Raw genomic sequence first — 6362 nt, 5'->3', positions numbered from 1 at the left:
CCAATCAAAAAATGGGAAGAGGAGCTGAACAGACACTTCTCCCTATAGGACATACAAATGGCCAATAAATATACGAAAAGATGCTAGCTATTAGGGAAATGCAAATCAAAACCACAATGAGATACCATCTCACACCTGTTAGAATAGCTATAATCAACAGGACAAGTAATAACAAATGTTGGAGAGGATGCGGAGAAAAAGGAACCCTCATACACTGCTGGTGGGACTGCAAATTGGTACAGCCACTATGGAAAACAGTATAGAGGTTCCTCAAAATACTAAGAATTGATCTACCATATGATCCAACAATCCCTCTACTGGGTATTTACCCCGAAGACTTGAAAACTCATATCCAAAAAGATCTTTGCACACCGATGTTCATAGCAGCATTATTCACAGTGGCCAGGGCATGGAAGCAACCGAAGTGGCCTATGATAGATGATTGGCTAAAGAAGCTGTGGTACATATATACAATGGAATATTACTCAGCCATAAGAAGAAATGAAATACTACCATTTGCAACGACATGGATGGTCCTCGAGATAATCATGCTAAGCAAAATAAGCCAGACAGAAAAAGTTGAAAATCACATGATATCACTTATATGTGTGTTATAAACCTAAAAGCAACAAATGAACAGGACAAATAAACAGAGACTCGTGGACATGGACAGTAGACTAGTGGTTACCAGAGGGAAGGGGGGAGGGGGGAGGTAGGCGGGGTAAAGGGGGTCAAATATGTGGTGACAGAAAGAAATCTAGCTATGAGAGGTGAACATACATTGTAAATATATATATGCTTTACTGTTAAAATGTACAGCTGAAACTTATTGGATTTCATTAACCAATGTCACTATAAAAAATAATTTAAAAAAAAGAAAAAATAATAACTTCTTGGAAAACGAAATGTTGTTCAGGAAAAAAAAGTAATCATAGCATCTATGTGGCTCAGAGGTTTGAATAGTGTGCTGTGTAATAATGTAAAACCTAAACATCGGTCTAACTAAAAAAAAAAAAACAACTCTATAAATCTAATTTTCAAGGGTAAAGGCAGAGAAAGTGTGTGTAAGAGTGTGTGTTGGAGGGGAAGAGTGAAATGCTCATCTTCCACAATAGAAAGTGTATCTAATTTTAAAAGCTAAGAAGGAACATAAGCATGTTATGTGTGGTGATAGGAGGTTAACAGTGCATGTGTGTGTGTGTGGGGGGTGGCTAAAAAAGTTAAAAGTGGAGTGTGTGGGAAGGGAATTACCTTTTTATAATGAATCTCGTGGAATTTGTTTACTCTTTATGTTCATGACTACCTTAGATAACAAAATTTTAATTTAAAGAGGGAAAATTTTAGAAAACTGACATACTCAGGCCTCTAAACTCATTATTATTAACTCTCCTCTCTTATTAACTAGATAATCTTAACCACCTATAGCTTCAACTCTCACTTATTTGCTAAACGCTCCCAAACTCTCATCTTTCTTCCAAGATCTATACCTGTGCAACCAAATGCTTACCTGATATCTCCACCTGGATGACCCACAGAACCTTTAACTCAACTTGTCCAACCTGTCCATTTTTCCTGCCTCCCAACCTGACGCTCAGTGCATCTGCCCAGGTGTTCTAGCTAGAGATACAGGAGGGTTGTAGACTTCCCCCCCCCTCGCCCCACACTGGATCAATTTTATCTCCAGCCCTATTGCCACTATCAAGGATCTCGTATCTACTCTGTATCTTTTTTTGCAAGCAACAAAAAGCACAGCCAAGCTGTCTTAACCAAAAGGAAATTATGGGCTCATGTAAGTTGTAAAGTCTGGGCAGGGTTGGCTTCAGGGGCCTGTGACTAGCACTCATAGGGACCTGTGCTTAAGGAAATGGTCTGCTGTCCACACCTTCCATTTGAACCAGAACTTGCTTCAAATGCAGAAATAAGGCAATAGTGTTCTAATAAACAGAACAATCAAGGACATCTCTCCTACCTTTTATAATTGCATACCATATTCTTGCATCTGCCAACCAATTACACTGAAAACGAGGATGTAGAAGAAAAGGGATAGTCAGTGCAGCCGTGGTTCCTCTTTCTTTCCATTCTTCCTTACGAATCAGTAAGCTGTAGGTTGAGAGCATTGTAGAGTGTCCTCCTATCAAGAAGTGAAATAAAACGGTTGAGTTAGTTTTTGAGCAGTATTTCTACATAGAAAGAACAAAATATATGCATGTGCTACGCTATGTAATACAAATTGTGAATTTTGGTAATTCCACCTGTGAGATAAATGCTCTCAGACCTGCATTTAAAACTAGCATCGCACAATGTAAAGATGAAGGGCAAAATTCATGCTAATAGTTTATAATTTTAATTTCTCTTGACTTAGAATGGCATTCAACAGCAAATAAAACACACACACACACACACACACACACACACACACACACACACACACACACGAAGTGAGACCCCAGAAGAGAGAAAAAAAATCTTTATATTTTAGTACCTTTAACAGCACTTTGAACCCGCTTTTGAAACAAGGGGCTTGCATTTTTATTTTGTATCAGATCCCGAAATGATGTAGCCAGGCCTAAGTCTCTAAGTAGGTCTGGCTTCAGATGCCTCTGGCTTCAAATGATACAATCAAAACTCGACTTCTCTCTTTCCCTCAGCCCTGACTTTGCACTCTCTTCAGTCTCAGGTCCCATGTGGTAGCAGGACAGAGGCGGTAGCACCAACACTAGCAGCTGAAGGCTCTTTCCCATAAGACCTAGCAAAAGCCCCCTTGAGTTTTGATGGGCCTTGTGTTTTCCTGAACCAATCATTCCTGTCAGGAGGTGCGATGCCCAGATGGGCTTCATCCTGATTCACTTAGCCTCATCTGAGTTGAGAATGGGAGAAGGATGGATCTGCAAAGGAAAATCAGGGAACAGTGACCAGAAATGAGCAAAGGGGTCCAAGTCCTCCTGGGTGCCACACGGGTTCTCTCTCCTTACACATCCTCTTTCCTTACAGCTACAAAGTTGTATTTGCCTATATACATAAAACATGTTTATTCTCTCCCCCAGGGCAGACAATTTAAAGGTTTATCCAGTCACAGTATCCATTCTAAGACCATAATCTCTGGGTGATTTGCTATCCTTTCTGCTAGGTCTGGGATGTGGGTCCTCATAGTCTGGCCACCTAGAGCTGAATGACTTTGACCAACCTCTCAGCACATGAACAGGGTATTCTGGAAAGAGACCTGTGAAACTACCCCAAATAACTCTCACTCAGAGAGGGGAGATTGGGTGAGTGGTCACCAGTCCATGGCATGTACATTCTGATGTCCACCACTGTGGCCCCTCCCCACTCCGCCATTCTGCTATCTGCAAGGACTTCCCATAGCCCTCGCTCTCTGACCCTTGGTTGTGTGGCCCATGGTGGAAACATCTGAGTTGGCTATTGTGGAGAAAATCCTTTTTGGAGGCTGCTCATCTTCAACAGGCCACTTCTTATGGGTCTGAGAGAGCGCATAAAATATAAGTAATCACTCACTTATGCCTGCCCGATTTGGGGGTTTTCTGGTGACGAAGACCCTGAAGGCCAGCTCAGTGTTCTATCTACTTACATCTGGCCATTTCCATAGGCTGGAGTTGCTGAAGCCAGAGATCTGTCAATTCAGAGTCTTTGGATATGAAAGGTGACATGGGAATTTCTGTTTCCTAGCAACAGACCTCCATGCTTGGCCTCTGCTCCAGAAGCTCGGTGTCATGGCTGCCCGCCCGGCCAGTGCCACCATCTTGACCACCACCGACATCCGGGTTTCTGACGTGAGGCGATCAGAAACCATAGCTTCAGAGATGGGAGGCACTGCTCTGTGCCATGTGCCGTATGCCATTGCTGGCTTTATAATTTTTTTTTTTTTTTTTTAAAAGAGACCTCGTACAGACCAATGCTGAGATGGAACCAAGGACCAAAGAGCATGAGTCACTTAATCCTCAGGGCCTGGGTCAAAAACTAGAGTGGCAAAAAAAAAAAAAAACTAAACACAAATTCATGTATCGTTTGTATAATTTTAGAAAATTAAGCTTTAAAAACTTTTGAGAAAAACTCAATGATCAAAGGAACCATTGTCAGTTAAGGATTAAAACCTACTGAAAAACATCACTAACTTTAAGGAAGGGCCAGAGGAGTAGAAGGAGTCGCCTGGACACCTACAGATGACTCATTTGTGGGCAAGGCCTGCAGGGGGTTGAATAAAGATGCCAGGGTGGTGCTGAGCTCTGTTCAGCCACCAATGGGACTCCAACTGGTCCCATGGAGCCAACAACAAGAACCTAGGAGACAGTGCTTTCTCTCATTCAATGTTAGGTACGGATGATCATACAACACATGATGAAGACAGAGCATATAGGGGAGTTGAGCTGTGAGCAAACACATTTGCAACAAGATTCTCCTGACACGTACTTGATGCCATGAATAATCCTCGCTGGGTAACTCTTCATCAGCATCTATGGCAAGTATATGTAATTAGTGATATCATTGCCAGGTTGACCAACCATTTCCATGGTCAACCATGGGAAGGAATGGGGAAGTGGCAGGGAGCAGAAATATGTTCTGAGGCCCCTCTTAAGTCCCTGTGACTATAACTTACTGTGATTCAGGTGTGTCCCCCTCACAAGAGACACCCATGAACCAGATGATCCTGGATCCACATGCTGACAGGCCTGTCCCCCTTGGGTTGGGACAGGCACAAGTGGATGCTATGTTCCAATTTGCGTTAGATCAGGGTATGGTAGCTCTCTTCTTCCTGAAGTAGTGAAGCCCTCTGCCCGTTATTGGCAGAAAAGTGATCAGAGCTGCAAGGACACTTTGGTGACTCTCCTCATCCCCTTCCAGGCTAAAGGATCTAGTCTCCTAACTGTGGCAATGCTCTGGAAATTGCCCTTGACTGAAGAGACTTGCCTCATCCAAGGTCATGTGCTTTTCCTGAGGGCTTGAGTCTCAGGTGATAAATGCAAGGGTAGAAGGCTCAGCCACTCAACCACACTCTGAAGGGCCATCTTGATATCTAACCCAACTTCTCCCTCTGCTTGGTCCTGCTTCCTTACTGTCCCCACAGAGCACCTCTAATAAACCACCTGCATGTTCATCTCCATTGTAGAATCTGCCTTCTGCAGAGTCTAGCCTTTGACAATAGTACTTGTATTAGTTTCCTGGGGCTGCCATGACAATTTACCACAAACCAGGTAAAACAACATAACTTTAGGGCTTAAAGCAACAGAAATTTATTGTCTTGCAGTTATGGAGGCCAGAAGTCTAAAATCAAGGTGTCGCAGGACCATGCTTTCTCCAGAGGCTCTAGCAGAGTATCCTTCCTGTCTCTTCCAGCTTCCAGTTGCTCCTGGCATCCCTTGGCTTGCGGCTGCATCACTCCGATCCCTGCCTCCATCTTCACATCTTTACAGAACCACCTCCCCTGTGTGTCTCAGATTTTCCTCTTCTTTCTTGTAAGAACATTTGTCATTGGATTTGGGGCCCAGCCAGATAATCCAAGATGATCTCTTCTTGAGATCCTTATCCTAAAGACATCTGTAGAGATCCTCATTCCAAATGAGGTAACATTCTGAGATTCCAGGTGGACATATCTTTTGGGGGCCCTAACTGAACCTACTGTAGCAGCCCAGGCTTCCATTTCTATAGCAACAGTAAAAGCAAACTGAGCTCCTCTAGAGCAGAGATCTCTGCTGCATTGTCTCTAGGCCTCGGGCCCCTCAGAAGAGGAGATGGCATGAATAGCCCCACCTGCCACTGGCCTGTCAAGGTAGTGCTGAGAGCAACACACAATGTGTGTGGGGAGAGACACAGGCCCCATCACCCATGCCAACACCCCCAAAACTGAAGCCATTGGAAAAGCCTGGCACACAATGGGAGTTCTACATAGGACTCCATGGGAGTAGGGATGCCTGCCTTTGTGTCCCGGGTTAAGTGGCCATAGGATGTCTGCAGTGTGCCCAGGTGGGGCTGGGAATTTTGGTGGATGCCTTGATGAACACCTCACTGCATATTTATGGTATACCGATGTTTAATGACTTACCTAAGGCTAGCTCCAGTGAAAACCACTGAGTCCTGTCTCTTCCTTCTAAATAAAGGAAGAGATAGAATTATGTTTGGTCCACATGACTCATGACACATAGAAGCCCTTAAATGTTGCATATGTGGTTGCGTGCATTCATATATCCCTGTATAGGTGCATGGACTATTTGTTTCATCTCTGAGATAAATAATAAAAGTTTAATAGCAGATAAGAAGGAATGGTGATGTTGCACAGTAAGCCTCAACTCCCCAAATACAGTCTGGCAGGCTGGTTTGTTGCAGGGGTCAGGTGAGACTGGAGCTGCCTT

This window comes from Pteropus vampyrus, unplaced genomic scaffold, assembly GCF_000151845.1.
Source record: "Pteropus vampyrus isolate Shadow unplaced genomic scaffold, Pvam_2.0 Scaffold300, whole genome shotgun sequence".
NCBI lineage: Eukaryota > Metazoa > Chordata > Mammalia > Chiroptera > Pteropodidae > Pteropus > Pteropus vampyrus.
The sequence above is the reverse complement of the archived record's forward strand: the minus strand, read 5'-3'. Positions refer to the sequence as shown.